The sequence below is a fragment of the Acomys minous genome (assembly GCF_964271855.1).
Source record: "Acomys minous genome assembly, chromosome: 4".
NCBI classification, from domain to species: domain Eukaryota; kingdom Metazoa; phylum Chordata; class Mammalia; order Rodentia; family Muridae; genus Acomys; species Acomys minous.
The window spans coordinates 23,349,260-23,370,039 of NC_140486.1; the positions used below are offsets into that span (position 1 = coordinate 23,349,260).

The 20,780-nt window shown below is 44.3% G+C and overlaps 1 long non-coding RNA gene across 1 annotated transcript; it reads left to right on the plus strand.

Moving 5' to 3' along the window:
• The first annotated feature begins 1,303 nt into the window (after positions 1–1,303).
• LOC311596015 lies at positions 1,304–17,622 on the plus strand. The gene is made up of 3 exons (XR_014778660.1): positions 1,304–1,432; positions 1,764–1,872; positions 17,392–17,622. It is a non-coding gene; the product is annotated as an uncharacterized lncRNA (long non-coding RNA).
• The last annotated feature ends 3,158 nt before the right edge of the window (positions 17,623–20,780 follow it).

Consider the following 20,780-nt stretch of genomic DNA (forward strand, 5'->3'; position numbering starts at 1 on the left):
CTCCTGTGATGTCACAGGTATGTTCACTGCCCGCCACCTCACTCCTGTGATGTCACAGGTATGTTCACTGCCCGCCACCCTCACTCCTGTGATGTCACAGGTATGTTCACTGCCCGCCACCCTCACTCCTGTGATGTCACAGGTATGTTCACTGCCCGCCACCCTCACTCCTGTGATGTCACAGGTATGTTCACTGTCCGCCACCCTCACTCCTGTGATGACACAGGTACGTTCACTGCCCGCCACCCTCACTCCTGTGATGTCACAGGTACGTTCACTGCCCGCCACCCTCACTCCTGTGATGTCACAGGTATGTTCACTGCCCGCCACCCTCACTCCTGTGATGTCACAGGTACGTTCACTGCCCGCCACCCTCACTCCTGTGATGTCACAGGTACGTTCACTGCCCGCCACCCTCACTCCTGTGATGTCACAGGTACGTTCACTGCCCGCCACCCTCACTCCTGTGATGTCACAGGTATGTTCACTGCCTGCTACCCTCACTCCTGTGATGTCACAGGTACATTCACTGCCCACTACCCTCACTCCTGTGATGTCACAGGTATGTTCACTGCCCACCACCCTCACTCCTGTGATGACACAGGTATGCTCACTGCCAGCCAAACTTATTCCTGTGATATCACAGGTATGTTCACTGCCTGACAACCTCACTCCTGTGATGTCACAGGTTATTCTCCTTTCTTTTAGCCCTGCTGCTGTGACATCACACAGGTGCATTCACTGCATGACAGCCTCGTTCCTATGATATCACAAATACATTCACTCCCTACCAACCTTGTTCCTGTGACCTCACAGGTTCTTTCCCTGCCAGCCAACCTCATTGCTATGGCATCACAGATCTGAGAGTGGTTTTAGGCTCCTAGGTAAGTCCTTCAGACTCTAAAAAGCAGAGATTCCCCAGGGAAAGAACTACTCTCTGTGTTCATCTGGGACTATTGTGGCAGATAAGCACAAATGGCGGCTTATGACAAAGGAAACAAACTCTCAAAGTTCTGGAAGCCCGAGGTCCTGCTTCCAAGTTTTGGTTACCAGATGTGTCCAACCCTCAGGCTAAAAGAGGCCAAGGACAGCTATGAACATGGCCTGACTCAAAATCAGCATGCTTAAGACATGAAGTTATTGCTTGTTTTCTAGATGTAACTGTTTGGTGGTTCTCGCAGAAGCTAGGTACATGACAACACTGTCACAGTGTCTAAAGGCTGTGGGCCATGTGCCTGCCAACGCTTAAGGAAAGAATTCTTTACTTGTTCCAGCATCTGGATGCTAAACCCTAAAGCTCCTAGAGTGTCCTGGCTGTGTGACCTTGACTCCACCCCATAGGACCTTCTCATCTCTGTGTCTTAAACCTCCATCTACTTTTCCATCATACAGACATTCGTCACTGGATTCATGGCTTGCCTGGATCATGCAGGTAAGTTATCCATGACAACTTTCCCCTAAGAGGGCCACACCCATGCTTCTAGGAATTAGGATGAGTGTACAGTCCAGAAGGAGGCCACCATTCAACATGCTGCTCTGTGTGGTTTCATAAAGGCTCCAGACCCCCCCATGACTGTAATTTTTAGGGAGATGTGGCTTGAGAATAGCAAAACACAGACTGTTTTGAAACAACAAAAGAAGTGTTTTGTGAGACAGTCATGGGATATAAATGAAGTTTGCGTGTTACTGTGTTTCCTGTTCTTTACTGATTGGTCTCCTCATAATCTCTAAGTACGAAACACTGTTTTTCCTTCTCTCCTCAGTCTTAGCACTTAGCCCTTCCAGAACATACCACATCTGACATCAGCTGTGTGGAACTTTTTCCTACATCAAGGTTCAATTCTGCCTTCATCTATGTGAACTTGACCACAGGTATGTCTCTAAGAAAGGAGCGCCAGTTATTTTCATGTGCCCAGGTTAAGAGTGAAAATTAAATTTGACATGACAAGCGACTCCTTCTCATATGCCATCAGCTGAACACAGATGCAGAAGGTGACTTCAATTGTCAAACCTTCTTATTTGGGGCCAGAATATTGACTGATGTCAGCTGACTTGCTGTTCCTTATAGGTGACTTGGACAGTCTGGGAGAAAAGCTTAAGTGTCCACTTTAGTGACCAGCCAGCTGTGGCCATTCTTGAGTCACCCTAGAATGAAGACCGATGTAGATGGGCAACTGGACTGTTTCCAAGGGAGACTAGCAGAATGGGGTGGGACTGGCTATGAGGCCAGGGAACCGTTGGGGGAGACTCGTGGGCACTGAGCTGATGGGGGATAGGATGCTGAAGCCGGTTAATGATTGTTATCACTATCACTTATTGGTAAACAGTTCCAATCTCTACCCTCTATATTTCATGTACATTATAGTTAGTTATCTTAACTTCCATAAGACTCTTAGGAAAATTTAAATGATCCTCTTTAAAGCTAAACACATGTGGCAATGAGACCTTAAGTAACTCGACTGAGGTTTGATAGATAAACCAGTTAAATAGAAACTCTTCCTAGGGAGGCTTAGTGCTATTTCCTCCCACTGTCCATCAAGAGGGAGAAAGCAAGAAGATAAATTAAACCACACACACACAAGGAAACACATGTAGGGACAACAGGCCAACATTCCAGGAAGACAGATTGTTGGTTCAGTCAAGGGAAGGGTTCTTCTATAACAGTCAGAGCTGCCCGGCAATGAGTGGGTGGCAAGCAAGTGTCCAAGCAGAAGTTGATGACCATCTGCTGTGGCTATATTAAGGAATTCTGCCCTGAAATGGTTGGGCCAGAAGAACCTGAAGGAAGGATACATGTGTGTTCTATTCAGCAAAATCTCAACAGATTCCCGGCAGTTCAAGAAAATCTGGCCTTCCTGAACCCCCTAACAAGCCCCTCTGTGATGGCTATCCCCTCACAGTCAAGGTCTTACGGTGGTACTTGAGACAAGCGGCACCCTGTTACTTTCTGGTGTGGTTCTCCTAGTCCGTCTTCCCTGTCTGGTTGGAAGCGAGTTTACATAACTTGCTTTATCTTACACGATGAAGAACAATGCTGTGCTTGTGTTCCACTTGAGCCTTCCTGAGACATGAATAAATCCTGAATTCCTCTTCTCTTAATGAATTAATCTCTGTGTGCCAAATAGCAGTCCACACTTGATTTACGAGGCATCTTTAGTTTCTTAGGCTGTGTGCTCTGAGAATCCAGGATGAGAACTTCCTGGCCCTGACTCATGTCTCCGCTCGCCACGTGCTTAACGTCTTCATTCCGGGAAGCCCAGGAAGCCCGGGAAGCCCGAGGACACTGACATGTGAAAAACGAACCGAAAAGTAGTTTACGCAACCGCAACTGTTAACCCTTTCCTAGCGCTTCCTGCACACCGGGTCTCACGCAGAGCACTAAGAATATATGAATTCACATTTGTGACAGCACCCCACGAAGCAGGTTCTACTATAGTTCTTCCCATTTTAAAGATGAGGAAACAGAGGTGGGGAAGTTAAGTGACTTGAAAGGAGTGGAGTTCCCTTGCTCTGCCCCTTAGTCCTGCTACTCTGCCTTGGGTGTGGGCAGTTGATGTCCAAGGGACTCTGGGTGTGTCATCCATCTGCCGGGGGTTTGACTTGCTTGTCTGTGAGGTGAAGAAGGCTCAATAGTGCCACCTCCAGCATTGCCACTGCCATGGCAGCGATACAAAGGCAGCAGCGATCCCTTAAGGCATCTCATAGGAGCAAGAAAGGTGACTTGTTACCCCTCCTGAACAGTATATCCGTGAAGACAATCTGATTTTGTTTTTTTAAAAAGTCAGAACCTAATCTACCTGTCTCTTTCCTCAGCAAATACAACCTGTTTCTCTTCATTTATTTCTAAATGTATCTGGAGAAAACAAAAAGATTCAGCGTGTGGGAACACAAGCTCTTCTCCCACAGGCCACTTAGGCGACTTCTTTACCCTCCCTTCATTAAGCCGTAAATGGCTTCAACTCACTCATTTACAAGCATGCAATGCGTCATCGGGCGCTCTGATAGGCTCTGTGTCAATATGTAAATATTCGTTTGGAATCGTATTTCCGCAGCTGCTGGGGCATTAAACAAGCTGCCGCGACAAATAAATCTTAAGAATTTGAGGGCTTTAGGAGATAAAAGCGTCGTGTTCGGGCAGCACATGTTCGTCCACTTCCTGTCGCCGACACATACTGATTTGCGAAGAGGAAAGCTTGACTTTCTGACTTACACTTTCGCAAGTGTCAGTTCATGTTGACTTGGTCCTACTGCTTTGGGCCCATGGTGGCATGGTACATCACGGTGAGTGTGGGGTAGAGGATGGGAAATGAAAGAGACAGGAAGGGACCAGGCTCTCAATAGCCTCTTCAAGGTTATCCTCCCAGTGATACAACTTCCTCCCTGTAGGCTGTAGGTTCTGTCTTGGTCTCTCCACTTCACAGTCTTTGAGCATGGGCTTTGCTGGGGGGGGGGGGCATTCCATATGCAAAAAATAATCTAAAGTAATCCTATTCTGACCCAGATTCCTCCCCTCTTGTGGCTTCCCTTTTCCCTATACTGTGGGAGTCAGTTGCATCCAGATGCCTGGTAGGAAATTATAAAGTATAGAGAAAGCTTGCCTGCTTCCTAATTATCATCTTTGATCAGAAGTCACACATATCTCTTCTCTTTTTGTTTACTGGTGACAACTCAAGTGTTTGGTCTGGGATAGTTGGGTAAGGTGTGAGGTTGCTGAAAGAGTCCTTCCAGTTGGGCAGCCTCGTTCCAAAGAGAAGTTCTTGTCTTGGTGGCAGCTTAGCACAAAGGCTTACTACATGTGGTGAACAGACCCGACTGAGTTCATCCAGAGCAGCTGAGCTGGCCCTGGAGTTTTCCCTGAGAGGTCGCTCTGTGCCGACAAGACTGGTGCCATTTAACACAACTTTGGCTGCAAACTAACATGGAAGCAAACGATTCTTCGTTTGTGATCCCTCCAAGGTGGCCGTGCACATTCTCTGTGGACTACGTTAGTTCTCAGAAAGACAAGAGTCCCTCAGAGTTGAGTGAGGAGTGTGTGTGAATCAAGTGCTGAGGCTTAGCCATGCTGGTTTGAGTCCAAGGCGAGACGTATCGATGAAGTGAAGTGCTTGCTTCTCTCACCTGTCTGTGGGATTCGTTCTGAAGACAGCTGCCTGCGATGAGCTGTCTATTTGAGTAGGGGGAAGACTAGTAAAACAGCTGGAGCAAGAATTCGGGTTTTTCTGCATATTAAATATGTAATCCAGGATGCCTCCTGACCTCCTAGGTTTCCTTATCTGTATATTGGGTAAGAGAATGAACTAGATTCCCCTTCCCCTTTTTATTTCTGAGACAGGGTATCTCTGTGTAGCTCTGGCTGTCCTGGAACTCAATCTGTAGACCAGAGTGGCCTCCAACTCATAGAGATCCACCTGTCTGTGCCTCCCAAGTGCCGGGACTAAAGGCGTGTGCCACCACGCCCTGCTAGATTGCCCCATGTTATCTTGAAGTCTTACCCCTGACGATTCCAAAGAGAATGTTTCAAAGGTCTTTGGAGAGTCGCCTCTCCTGTACCTAGACCAGTGCGGTAAGGTTTGTTTAAAAATACAACCTCATGGGGCTGGAGAGATGGCTCAGAGGTTAAGAGTGTTACCTGTTCTTCCAGAGGTCCTGAGTTCAATTCCCAGCAACCACATAGTGGCTCACAACCATCTATAATGAGAGTTGATGCCCTCTTCTGCAGATAAAGTGTTCACATGCAATACATAAAATAAATAAACCTTTAAAAAAAATACAACCCCACTACTTCCCACACAACCTCAGGTCCAATTATTTACACGCTGTGCATAACCCTCATGTCAAAGGAGCCCAGGCTGGAAGACCATGCATCCACGGGCCCTGTTACATATAACATGGAACAAACCTCAGAGATCCTGATTCTTCAAACATGAATTGGAAAAACGAACTCCCCTCCTGTGGGCATGGTGTGAGTGTCCACAGATGATGATGCCATATCTTAGCACAGCATCTGCCACAAGAAACCCAATAACTGCATATGTAGGGCTGAATAATTGTGATTGTTGTCAGATGGGTGGACGGGACCCCTCAAAAGGAGACACACCTTCCTCCAACAGCATCTTTTTTTGGGGATACTGCTAAAGGTGATAATAGAAGCTGGGAGTGGCTTTTCTCTAGTCTCTATTCTCCCTTCCGGGGCTTGCTACACAAAGCTTGACCCTCCTAGCAAGAGTCAGCCTCCAAATGCTCTATGTGAGCTACAAACATCCTACAGCCTTCCCAGAACCTCGTGCTTGTGCCTTCTGTGCTTGTTCTTTTTATCAAAACGAACTCTTGTTCTCCCCCAATTCAACCTCCTCCTTGACCAGGAATCAACTTGTCTTCATATCCCTGAATATGGGGCACATGGAGTGAGGCTCTATGTGGATACGCCTGAGGTCGCCAGAATGGGAGTGTCACTCCTGCGCATTATGGTCACCTGGGGAGCTTTGAGAATTCATGCATACGCACATGTTCAGCAGTGTCTGTCAGTGTCAGGTGATCCCCTGTGTAGCAAGGACGCACGCCAGTGTTCAGGGTGCCTTTCTCTGGTAGTGTTGTCTCACGTGACAATCAACTTCTGCATATCTCATTCATCACAGTGGTGAGTCATGTTTAGTTCCCTGCTAAGAAAATAAATCGCTGGCTTTTGCATGTGGGAAAACCCCACAGATGCCCAGTTTTTTTGCTGTAATTGCTTGGGTGCAAGTAATATTTTATATTTCTATAAACTAAATATTTGTTTAAATTCATCTCTTTCCCATAAACCAGGGAGTGGAAAATATCTTCTGAATAGAGCAAAAAAGTAAATATTTCAGACTTTACAGGTCATATGTCTGTCACAGGTTGTCACCTTTTTCTTATATTGTGCTTATATTGTGAAGCATCCAGAGATATGCACAAACACATGGATGGAATCAAGTTGCCTTATTTGCAAAAACAGGCAATGGGATAGATTCACTTACATGCTGTAGTTTGACAACCCCGCTGTAAATATTCAACATAATTTTGGTTCTCTATTGTTCCCCAGCACATCAACTATGGTTTTCCCTTGATCAACAATTTTGTTCTTTGCTTTGCCTAATTGATAAAACTGTTTGAATAACCCCAAAATGTCTTTCAAAACCACAGCTAGGGGGCTGAGGAGATGGCTCAATGGGTAGAGTGTAAGTGCAAGTTCTAGGACCTGCTCAGAACCCACATAAAAGCCTAGCCCTAGGGGCTGGAGAGATGACTTAGCAGTTAAGAGCACTGGCTATTCTTCCAGAGGACCTAGGTTCAATTCCCAGCACCCACATGGCAGCTCACACCTGTCTATGACCCCAATTAGACAATCTGACATCCTTACAACACACATGAAATAAAAATAAATAAATTTAAGAAAAAAGCTTGTTGTTGTTTTTGGTTTTTTGAGACAGAGTTTCTCTGTGTAGCCTAGGCTGTCCTAGACTTGCTTTGTAGACTAGGCTGGCCTTGAACTCACAGCCATCCCCCTGCCTTTGCCTCCCTGAGTGCTGGGATTAAAGGTGTGCTCCACCATGCCTGGCTATGAAGAAAACTTTTTAAAAATTTATTAAAAAAAAAAAAAAACCCCAGCCCTGGGGAGCAGATATCCATCAACTAGTTTAGCCACCTAAGCAAGATCCATGTTCAGTGAGAGACTTTATCTCAAAACTAGAGAGCCATCAAGGAACACACCCAGCATTGGCCTCTGGCCCCCACACCCACCCATCATGACACATGCCTGTGTAACTGCCCTCCCCCCAACCTCCCACCCCTATACCAAAACTGCAGAGAGATGCATGACTATTGTTAAAAAACAGAAAATGATGAACTGGGACAACGGCTTTGCGTGTAAAAGTGCTAACTGTGCAAGCCTGAATATCCCAGGAATGCACATAAGAGCCACAAGCGGTGGCGTGCCTTTCTGTAACCTCAGCACTGCTACCCAGAGATGGGAAGCCGAGGCAGGAGCACTGGCTAGGGGCTTTTGCTCTGGCTAGCACAGCAAAAGAAACAAGAGATCTTGTCTTAACAAGATAGAATGCAAGAACAGAGTTGTGACAGTTATCACCTGATCTTTATATACATATTGTACCACTCACTAACAACAACAACAACAACAATAATACAGAAAATTAAAGTTCTAGTAAGGATGTGGAAGAACTGAAACCGCCGTGCCTTGCTGGTAGAAGGAAAAAATGTGGATTACTATTAAAAAAAAAAAACAGTTGGCAATTTCTCAAGAAACTGAGGCTAGAATTACAATATGCTTCTGAGCATCTATACAGAAGAATTAAAAGCATGGACTCAAATAGATATCTGCATGCTAGTAGTTGTAGCTCTAATACTATAATATATAAAAAGGTCAAAACAACCCAGATGTTGCTAAAAGGATGAATGTAAAAATAAAACGACATCTACTCACAATTGAATATTAGTCTGGATTTAAAAGCAATAAGATTTCGGGGCTAAATAAATGGGTCAGTTGTTGAGAACACTTGCTGGTCCTCCTGAGGACCTAGTTCAGTTACCAGTACTCACAGCAGATAGGTCACGGTTGCCTGTAACTCCAGCTCCAAGACCTGGTGCCCTCTTCTGGCTTGTTCAGGTACATGCATACATCAAACACACACACACACACACACACACACACACACACACACACACACACACACACCCCACACACACACCCACACACCCCACACCCCCCACACCACACACACACACACCCCCACACACCCCCCACACATATACATACTTACACATGCACACACACACAAATCTTTTTTTACAAACCAATAAAAATTTGAGAAGTTGATGACCCCTGATGACATTGCATAAAGTGAGATAAGCCAGACACCGGAGAACAAATACTCCATGAGTCCAATATGGGATACTTAAGGTAGCAGTAGTTGTAAGGGAGTAGAGGTAATGGATGAAGATCTTCAGTTTGGGAGGGAGAAAAAACCTTTTGGAGATGGATGACAATTGTCTTACTTAGGGTTTCTATTGCTATGACAAAACACCATGACCAAAATAACTTGAGGAGGAAATGGTACTTTTTGGCTTATGTTCATCATTGAAGGAAGTCAGGGCAGGAACTAAAACAGGGCAGGAATCTGGTGGGAGGAGCTGATGCAGAAGCCAGGGAATGGTGCTGCTTACTGGCTTGCTTGGCCTGCCAAGACCAAACCCATGCCCACCATCCCAGAGGTGGCACTGCCCGCAGTGAGCTGGGTATCAAACACTAAGAAAATACGCTAGTAGGCCTGCTGACAGCACGATCTTATGGGAACATTTATTCTGTTGAGGCTCTCTCCTCTCAGATGACTCATTTGGTATCAAATTAACATAAAACTGTTATGTTAAAACTGTGTTGTGCCAGCACTGTGGTGATATCTGTACAAGATGTAGTTAATGCCATTGAATTATTCATTTTAAATGGTGGAAATGGTAGACATTATATGTATTTGGCCATGAGGCCAACCCCTAAGAACTTCCATTTTTTTTTTAATCAATTTATTGTTTGCTGTTGTTGTTTTACTGCTGTGACAGAATACTGAGAACACAGTTTCATTGAATAATGATTTACTTTGGCTCATGGTTTTAAAGGTCTCATTCCATGATCACTTGTCTCCGTTGCTTCTGGGTCCAGGTAAGGTGGAATATAGCATTGTTGGAAGGACCCTGTTGTTTGAGGTTGCAGTCTCTCCAGTCAGACAGCCATTCTGTGCAGGACTCCCTCTCCCCAGCAGCCCCTCCCACCCCCAGCCCCAGCTCTCTTCCTGACACCATCTGGAGAGTGTCTTTAGACATAGGTGACCCTAACCACACTTGATATATGACCCTTCACACAGTTCCCTGCTAGTTCTCCCCTCCATGTTATAGGATAATTAGGTACTGTGTTCCCACTCATATGAGAGGAGCATGCTGCCAAATGCAAAACAATCATCCTTAAAGTGTCTGGTTTCAACCAGTTATGAGCATCTATCCTGGAAGCCCTCACCACTCCCCAAGGGCTATATTGCTTTTGTTCTCCCTGAATGAAGTTGAACTGGCTCCTGAAGTGTTTCCTGGAGTGTTTGATCTCTGTCATGCTTATGGCCTTCCAAGCCCTGCACCTTGTCTTCTGCTCCTCCTGCCTTCGTGGGCTGGAGGCCATCAGTCCTCCAGGGAAGTGGAGAACCACATATCATCATGGCAGGGAGCCTACAATAGGGCAAAGTTGCTCACTTCAAACTAACCAGAGGCAGAGAAAGACATCAGGGAGCTGGGGCAAGACACACCCCTAAAACTCATGCCTCCCCCTGCACGCCCCATTGCCAGTCCCCACCACCTTCCAAAAGTCTGTTCAAGTATGAATTCATCGCATGTTAACTCACTCATTAGGTCAGAGCCCCAGGGTCTAGCCACTCCCCCGAAGCCTTTAACACAGGAACACCGAAAAGACAGCTCACAAGACCACAACAGCTGCTGCCAGTTCACGCTGAAGGTAAGCGTTCTGAAGGCAGTGGGAAGCTGGTATGTAACTGTCCATCCCCCTTGGTAGAAGAGTGGAGAAAAACCACTTACAAGGCCTTGCGGTTATTTTAGATCACAGTTCCAGAGAGTTTAGCCCATGGTTGGCTCAGTTAGTCTTAGCTGCCCACCTCATTATGCTTCCTCCGATGAGGGCCTGCCTCCTATTGTTTCTACCACTGGCCAACAGTCCACTCAACCCTTGACTATATTAATGGGTGAATCCATTCACAAGGACAGGGTCTTCATGATCCGATTACCTCTCAGTGGCCCTGTCTCTCAACACTGCCATGCCGGGGCCAAATGTTTAACGCAAGAATCTTTAGATGACATTTCTGGTGCAAAGTATAATACTGAGCCTTAGGAAATTGTGAATAAAGATAAATAAACAACCCCACTGTCCATCTTCCAACTCGACCATCCTTATTTTTGGTGGTTGGGGCAGGGGGGAGGGGTCATTCTCAGATAATCATAATACATCTAATAAGCATTTTAGTATGTCTATTGTTAGTATTCATTGATCTCCCAGCTTGGTCTTCTGTCAGGAAATGGACTGCAGTTGAATTTTCATTCTAGAAAAGACCATTTGGTGGAGGGGTTTAGCATCTGCGGCTGAGAGGCATGAAGACTGCCAAACAGTGTTTTGTCTGGGCTCCCCTTAGCTGAGCTCACACTTGAAGTCATAACAACAGCAATGACCACGATGATGACAATAACAAATAAAGCCCTCATCTATGTTTTTCCTGCTATTTTTTTATGCAGATTTACCCACGACAGAGCAAGTGATCTCAAGCCAATGCTGCCATAAGGGAGCTGGCTGTGCGGTGTGTAGCTCCCTCTAGTGTTGACTTGAGCAAAAGGTCAGACCCTTCTGAATTTGACATCTTTGTAACACAGTTTTTAAGTTTATGCAATTTCCATGTTGTAACTTCAATTCTAATGAAAATACTCATATGTTAATTTAAAAACATACAGTACTTAGAAAGGATGAGAAGTTGGAAGAGGGAAAGAAAGAAAATAAAAGAAAAAAGATGCTTTTTGGTTTTATTTTTGGTTTTCTAAGTGTTTAATAGAATAAAAGGCCTTTATTAAGGAGAAAAATCATTTCCAGTTGTACTATATACCGGTCCTCTTTCATTATTATACCATAGAGTTCCATTTAGATGGTACATAAATAGATAGATAGATAGATAGATAGACAGACTCTGTGTTTGTGTGTGTATGTGTGGTCAAAAAGTAATCTCAGGTTCCTCAGGTGCCACCCAACTTTCTTTGGAGACAGAATCTTGCCAAATACCCAAGGCTGATTGGGTAGCAAGACCCAGGGGTCTACTAGTCTCTGCCTCCATAGCACTGGGATTATAAGGGAGTGCCACCACACACCACATCTGCCCACCCTTCCTCCTCCTCTTCTTCTCCCCCCCTCTCTCTCTGCCATCATCTTTTTATTGACCAGAGATGCTGCCATACAATACACATATATTTACTCCTTCCTTCCTTTTTCTTTTTTAGTTTTTGTTTTCTGTGTAGCCCTTGGTGTCCTGGAACATGCTCTTTAGAATAGGCTAGCCTCAAACTCAGAGGTCTGCCTGCTTCTGCCTCTGCCTCCCAAGTACTAGAATAATCAAAACGGCATTTTAAAAAACAAAAACAAACAAAAAACAAGTTCTCATGTGATACAGATAATATCCAAACCACACTTTGAGAATCACTGATGTAAATCCAGTGTTCAATCTTCCTAGCTCCCACCAATGGGCTCAGAAGACCCGAATGGAGCCAGTTGGTACACAGCAGTGCGGTGGCAATGCTGATCTCTATTCTGTGGCCAGTGAAAGATTCTCTGCTCAAACCATGTCTCAGCAACAAGGTGCAAGCTGTCAGAAGAAGGGGACACATGGATTGAGACAGACAATAATGAGAAATGGAGCCTGAACCCAATGAACTCACGGAGCCTCTAAATCAGCCAGCCCTGGAGCTTGACCCCCACTCTGGACCTCTGAGTTCAGCCATTCATCTTCTCAATGACTTGAGAAGGATTTCCTTCCTCTTGCAATCAAAGCATCCTCCATTATACTTTGGGCAGCCCCTGGCTGGCTCAGCTGCTCCGTGACTGAACTCAGAATAAGCACAGAAATCAAGGCAAATTCATTTGCCTTCTCATGTGGCTCCCTTAGGTACCTGTCCATCCTCCTACAGTGTTACTTTAATGTCTGTGATGACCATTTCCTCTACAGTCTCAGTAGCTAGCGTTGCCCAGCACATCACAGGAAAGCTGGGTAAGCCAGAGAAGAACCCAGCCATGTATGCCAGAGAGTCTGTCAACACAGCTGTGCTACCACCTGCATTCTGTAGACCCTTCCCCATTGAGGATGAAGGAAGACCACCCCTCCACTTAGATTTGGGGTCTCCATTCCCTTTTGCTCTCAAGAACTATGGTCTTACAAGTATCCTCTTCTTCCATGCTATGTTGATTTGTTCCCACTACCAGATCATTCCAATTGTCAAATAAATGAGATTGGATTTGATGTGTCTTAAAATATTCCACCTTGGCCTGGCTGAAAGCACATGTCTGGAGAGGTCATAGACCCTGTTTGAGAAAAATGTCCTATTGTTTTTGCCAAATGGAATATTGTGCCTATCAAACTGTTTTCTAAATGTTTATGTTTTAGGCACAGAGATAACTGCTGCTCTCAGCGTGGGCCAGAGAAGTTTCTTTCGCAGTGGGCAGTTACCACTCAGTGGGACATCTATTTCACCTCTGCTAAGGCTTAGGAAACACTGCAGAAGACGGTAAAAAGCCTGAGGAGAGAGGAAGCAGCGTGCAGAGCTGTCTTCTGGGCATGGAAAGTCCACTGTGCTTATGGACTCAGATCAGCTGTGATTATGAGCACAAGGCCTCCAGAAGATTGGATTTTCGCCAACATTCCTTCAAGGATGGGGAGAGGAGCTCACTAGCTCCCATCCCTCTCTAGGAAGCTGTCAATGGCTGGGGCAGGGATGTCACTTTCTTCATCAGGGTTATCACTAAGAAGATGTCCATGATTCTATAATTAGCCTGCCATGCAGTTAATGTCAGTGACCCTAATTCAACTCTCTTGGTGAGAGAGAGAGAGAGAGAGAGAGAGAGAGAGAGAGAGAGAGAGAGAGAGAGAGAGAGAGAGAGAGAGAGAGGTGTGACAGAGGCACAGAGAGGTGACAGAGACAGAGGAGTAACAACAAAAGTCTCCTTTCCTCTGACACTACAAAACTCCTCCTCCAAGTGACCCTCCCAGTCTCAGGGACACAGATACACAACTGATGACTGTTAGAGCCACCGCTTTTCCTTTTGAGAAGTCCTGGGCTCACATCTTAACCATCAAGCTTACATCTAACCTCTTGAATTCTAACAGGTTTCTAAAATTTAGAGTCACATGTGAACGAATGAAATACCCCAAGCCACAAGTAATTATGTAAATTTCAGAGTAGACCTCAAACCACACACCAAACAAATAGCAGTCACTACAAACAAAACACAGCCATGAATATATTGTCTGGAAAAGTTTTGTTATCACAGTGATATTTGAACAAGCTCAGCACTCTCTATGTTAGTTAAATAGACTGGGTCCTGGTCTACCTGCTCTCTCTTCTACCCAGGAACATAATTCCTTTAAGTTACAGGAGGCAGAGAATCTTGCTTTGTCAATTGTTTGGACACCTGCTAGATGGTTTACCTCTCATGGGCAGGGAGTGCCGGCTTTTCACCCTACTGAAAGCCCAGCTCAGATTTGATCTAGCTATTGCCATAGCAACTTACATCATTATTTGTGTCGAGAATAAATATATACAGATGGCAGGATAGGTCAGCTTCACCATTTTATTTTAAATTAGCTACTTGTTTTGAAAGAATTCTAGCTTTACAGGACATAATAGCTGGACTCGCTTCTGTGCATGTTAGAGTGACTGTTTCTATCCCTTCAGAATACCCAAACCAAAATCCCAGAATGTCCAACCTAAAAGTCCAGAATGTCTCAACCCTTAATTGAGATACTCATCATGCCGTTTAAACATGTTGCTCACCAACGTCTGAGCACTCGCCTCAGCTCCTGGCAGCACTTGGCTTTTGTCACAGTTCTAATGGTATTGTTTTAAAGGTTGTATTTTCTTGTGGGTGATTGCTAAGTAGAAAAGTGCTAATGATTTTTGACAGCTGACCCATGTCAGCAATTATGCTTCAGTCACTGTTCCTGGTAAGCTTGGTACTAGTCTCTTTCTTTCCTTTGTAATGAGCCGAGTCAAGCATTTGATGGCAGTTTTAGTTCCTTGATCTATATAAACATCTTCTCTTGTGTGTGTGTGTGTGTGTGTGTGTGTGTGTGTGTGTGTGTGTGTGTGTGTGTTTCTGGAATCTCGGTTCTACTCTATGTTCATGCTTTTCTGCTGCTCTTGCTAGAATGCAAGGCCATTTTATTAACCTGTATGTTTGTCTTTATGCCGGGATCACAGTGTTTTGGTTGTAGTAAGAGTTAAGATCCAAAGGTGTTAAATTCTACAATGGCACTTCTTTTTCATGTTATTTTGATCATTCTATATCCTTTGCATTCTCAGATGAGAATTTAAAATTTGATGTTGATGATGATGTTTGTGTATGCACAGATGTGTCGGCCAGAAGACGGCACTGGATCCCTGGAGTGCTCTTAACCACCAAGCCATCTCTCCAGCCTCCCACTTTTATTTTTGCGTTATCTTGATCGAGGGTCTTTTCCTTTGCGTGTTTGGACTGTGTCACCTGTTGTTCTCGGTGCTCCATTGCTCTCCTGAAAAGCCAGCTGTTAATCTAGTCAAGCATCCCTAGGGTATGAGAAGTCACTCTCTCTTGTTCGGTTTAAGGTTCCTTTGTTGTATTTGGTTTCCATCAGTTTGGTGGTGCTGTCTGGATTCTTTGAATGCATCCTGTCTAGAATTCGAGTTTCTTAGGTTTGCAGACTTATGTTGCTCTGTCAAATTCAGGAATTCTTCGCCATCAAATCCAAAGACACCGAGAGGGTTGGGATTTTGTTGCTATGGTTTCTTTCGATGTACCACCATCTTGAATCTATCTCCTCTGCCTTGTGCTCAAGTGGAGTTTAGGGCATAGACTTTATTCCATGCTCCGCCTTGAGCTGCCCACTGAATTGAAAATGGCATCGTGCTGTGTGTTTCACTTCCCATCGTGGTAAACCGTTGCATCAGTTCCTCTCTCCGTCCCTGTGGCATGGCAGCTGTGGAAACAGCTGTGGAGAGGAGGACTTTGTGTTGGCTCACAGTTCTAGCCCATTGTGGCAAGGAGGGTGTTTTGTTGTACTTCTCTGTTGCTGTGATAAAGTACTGACTAAAAGCAATTTGATGGGAAAAGGGAGTTATTTCTGCTTATCCTTCCAAGTCACAATTCCTCATCGAGGGAAATCAGGACAGGAATTCAAGGCAAGAACTTGGGGCAGAAACCATGGAAGAATACGCTCATGCTTTCTCCTTGCTAGCTTTCTTTTTGTTGTTGTTTGTTTGTTTATTTTGTTATGTTTATTTGAGACAGGGTCTCTCTGTGTAGCCTTGGATCTCCTGGACTCACTTTGTAGACCAGGCTGGCCTCAAACTCAGAGATCTATCTGCCTCTGGCTCCCTGAGTGTTGAGGTTACAGGCATGTGCCACTGCTCCCAGTATTTCTAGCTTTCTTTCTTTTTACATTTTTTAAATTTAAGTAATTTATTCAGATTACATCTAAATTGTTATCCCCTCACTTGTATCTTCCCGTTCCCCCCTTCCTCCCTCTTTCCCCTTATTCCCTCCCCCTAGGTCTGTGACAGAAGGGGACCTCCTTCCCCACCGTATGATCACAGTCTACCAGGTCTCATTTTGGTAGCCTGCATCCCCTTCCTCTGAGTGCTACCAGGTCTTCCCCCACCAAGGGGAAGTGGTCAAATAGGGGGCACCAGAGTTCATGTCTGAGTCAGTCCCTGTTCTCCACACAATTGTGGAGACTTTGCTGTCCATTGGCTAGATCTAAATAGGTGTTGTAGGTTTACTGCATGCATTGTCCTTCGTTGGTACAGTAGTTTGAGCAGACTCCCCTCCCCCCCCCCCCCCCGCCCCGCCTGGGTCCAGATCTGCCAGCCTTAATGGTCTTCTTGTAGGTTTCTAGGACCCTCTGGATCCTTCTATTTCCCTACCTCTCTAGCCTGGAGTCCTAATATGAAGTCCCAGCATCTATCCCAATCTCCTGCTAAGTGAAGACTTTCAGGGGACATCTCTCTTGGGCTAGTGTCCAATTATAAGTGAGTATATACCATGTGCATCTTTCTGGGTCAGGGTTAACTCACTCAGGATGACCATTTCTAGTTCCATCAATTTGCCCACAAATTTCAGGATTTCCTTGTTTTTAATAGCTGAGTAGTATTCCATAGTGTAAATGTACCACAGTTTCTTTATCCATTCTTTGACTGAGGGACATTTAGGTTGTTTCCAGATTCTGGCTATTACAAATAAGCCTGGTAAGAACATGGTTGAGCATATGTCCTTGTTGTGTGGTGGAGCACCTTCTGGGTATATTCCAAGGAGTGGAATAGCTGGGCTTGAGGTAGCCCTATTCCCAGTTTTCTGAGAAAGCGCCAGATTGATTTCCAAAGCGGTTGTACCAGTTTGCACTCCCACCAGCAATGGAGGAGTGTTTCCCTTTCTCCACATCCTCGCCAGCATGTGCTGTCACTTGAGTTTTTTTTTTTTTATCTTAGCCATTCTGATGGTTGTAAGATGAAATCTCAGAGAGTTATGATGTTGTAATTTGCCTAGAATCCTAAAGAGACTCTTATGTATCTTCTTTCCAGCCTTCCTCACTCCTGGTGGGAGAAGACCTTTCCTCTACACATCCTGCAAAGTTCTCGTGAAGGACACGAAGTGAAGTCATCTGGTAGACTCCACAGTTTTTGTAACAACTCAAACCATCCTGTGTTTGCGTAGAGGCAGCATGTGATAGTTATAGGGCTGCAGACTCATTTGCCAGAGCAAGTACGCTAACAAACAAGGAAGCAATTAAAATGTCAACAGTAAAGTCCAGAAGTGATGGCGTGACAGAACACAGGGCCATGACAGGGGGCTGAACAACAATGAACACACTGATCCTGCTTCAGGCATGTTAGTGAGTGGAAGAAATGTGACATGCCGGGATGCTGGGCTCAAGGCACACCCCACTGCAATGTCATTTATAGTGAGTTTAAAAAAACATAAAAATCAGAGTGTACTTAGGGTAAGTCACATATAATGGAACTGTAATGAAGAGCAAAGCAGCGACTGGCACAAAATTCATGGTAGAGTATTGGTTTCTAAAGTAGTATATTGGCAACAAAACCAGTACATTTTAAAGACTTTCCTGGTGACAACTGTCCTTATTGTTTTAAAGAGTTTCCAAAAAGCCAGAAGTGATCATGGATGGAATGTTAATCAGATTAAGCATTGGTCCTCCCCAGCTCCAGATGTGGGTCCCGGTGAGGTTTTCTTCTCTGCAGATGTGAGAACTTTACCCAGTGATGGCACAGACTATATGAGCCCCACTGTCACCTTAGGACCTGGAGGGTCAGAAAAGACAGTCTCCAGCAAAAAGGAGACGCTGAGAACTGAAGTTCCTCATTGGTCATGGCAGAACTTGGACAGTGTTGACTGCCAAAGCAGGAGGAGATGGTTTTATATTATGGTAAAGGTGCTCAGAGAAAAGCTGGTTTCTCCTTGTCTCGCTAGAGAAAAATCCAGTTCCTTGTTCAGGGGATTATAATAGGTAAAAGAGCAAGGAGTCATGGGGTACACTTTAAAACAGGATGTGTTTAAGTAGGGTCCGGTCCATCATCTCCTAACAAACACCACGGCCCATTACCACAGCAGGTGGGAGGGAGCTCTGCCACCTGCTTAATAAAATGTTCCTTCATCCAGGAATCAAATGTCAGCTCTTATTTTAGGCTCCTTTCAAATACAGCACTCCTATCTTTTTCTTTGCTATCTTTCATTTGCTTGTGGCCAACCTACGGTTCTAAATATTAAATGGAGAACTCCAGAAGTAAACCGATCATGAGTTTTAAACTGTGCACTGACTCGAGGAACATTACAAAATCTTGTACTGTCCTGCCTAGAGTGTGGCTCATCCTTTTCTCAGTATAACTGTTCCCAGAGATCTGGGCAGTCTCCTCGGTCCTTAGACGACACCTAAGTTTTCCCATGAATCCATGCATGAACTCATTCACTTGTACAAGAAACCTCACCAGGTTCTTAATACAGAGAACAATAAAATTGTGTATGTATCAGCCAGGTGTGGTGGCGCACGCCTGTGATCCCACCACTCGGGGAGGCAGAAGTAGGTGGATATCTGTGAGTTCGAGGCCAGCCTGGTCTACAAAGTGAGTGAGTCCAGGACAGCCAAGGCTACACAGAGAAACCCTGTCTCAAAGCAAACAAACAAAAAAACCCAGTCTCCCCCAAACCAAACCAAAACAAAAACCCATTGTCTATGTATTAAGTGATCTCTCAGACTAGTTCCTTTTCTGCCTGATGACTCCAACCTATTTTAAAACAACACCACTGTTTTCAAAATTAGAAGACACCAAGGAGATGGAGAGGACCAAAACTTTGTAGTCAAAGAACCAGAACCAAGAGGAAAAGTTGAGGAAACTTGAGACCAGGTTTAGGGCAGTGTTTCTCAACCTTCCTAATTGTGCAACCCTTTAATTTAGTTCCTCATGTTTTGGTGACCCCAACCATAAACTTATTTCTTTGCTACTTCATAATTAATTTTGCTGCTGTTATAAATTGTAATGTAAATTTCTGTGTTTTCTAATGGTTTTAGGCAATCCCTATGAAAGATTCATTGAACCTGCAAAGGGGTCATGACCCACAGGTTGAGAACAGTTGGTTTAGGGAAGCATGACACACTGTGCAGTAACACACGAGGTGGGTGAGATGGGGGGAAAAACCAAAGTCCAAGTCATGTTTGAGTTTTTGCCAGTGGGGACTTTATTGAGGAGGAAATGAAAACTTCAGTCAGCTCAGAGAATGTGAGCTTTGGGTGTGAACCCTGTGCTCTACTTCCTTGAACCAACCTAAGAAGAAATATATACTGTTATAAGTCTTTCTTGTGAAGAAGTTACTGATTTTGCTCTGACTGTCTTAGCTTATAGATCTGATATTACACCTGGGTTAAACTCTTATTGAAGCAGCCAGAGGCCTGCTGTTATATAACATTATTCTTATTTCACTGGTGAATATTGCAACTGACGGTTTTGCTAAACATCACAGGCTCCTGAAGTTGGACAACTGGATACGTGTATCTCCATGGAAGCTTTCCATAAATCCATCCATGCACTCACTCACTTACTCAACAATTACTTACTGAGCTCTTAACACCGAGAAGGAAAAAATTTATCAAATGATCTCATGAGCAGTGTATCTCCTGCTGGGTCACCCTAGTCCATTTTAAAACATTGCCATGCTTTAAAATTAGAGTTTTGGGTGACTGTTGAGGCAGGAAACTGTCTATGCCATTTGTATTTTCATTTTGGAAGCTGCCAACCTGCACTTGTGGTTTACTCAGGTAATTACATTTTATTTCTTCTCAAGTCTCTGATGGATTGAAGACCAGATAATTTAGTCTTACAATTAAGATTAGTTGTTTAGAGGTTAAGATGTTTTTAGGTTCAGACAGATGTTTTATGTTGATAGAGATTATATGTGATAGATATTGATTCTCCTTCAGAATTTTAGACTCAAATGATAGGAAAGATGTTTTCTTCATGTTTGCCAAATACAAATTGTCAAATCATCATGAATGTTACATTTTTATAATTCCTGATAGTTTCATGGTTCTTCTTGCTGTATGTAGTTTATTTCATTTGTGTGCAATAATACAAATGTATATGTAAAAAAGAAATATAATAAAAATTGCAAAAAGATTTTAAAAAATTAGAAATCCCTACAGAGAATCAGTACGATTGAAGTCCTTCACAAATGACCTTGGATACATCTTTTAACTCTCTAAAAATAATCTTTATTTTGCTCTTTTATTAATTTCAATTCTCATTCTTCAGACAGTATAATTTTAGATTCCTCCCCCTCACTGGAGTTGATGTTGAACTCCAGTCCTAGCTAATGAGTCACAGAGATCTACATCCTAGGTCTTTCCCCCAATAAATTATCTGACAGGGGCTCTGGGCTTTGTGCCATCTGTCTAAAGCAG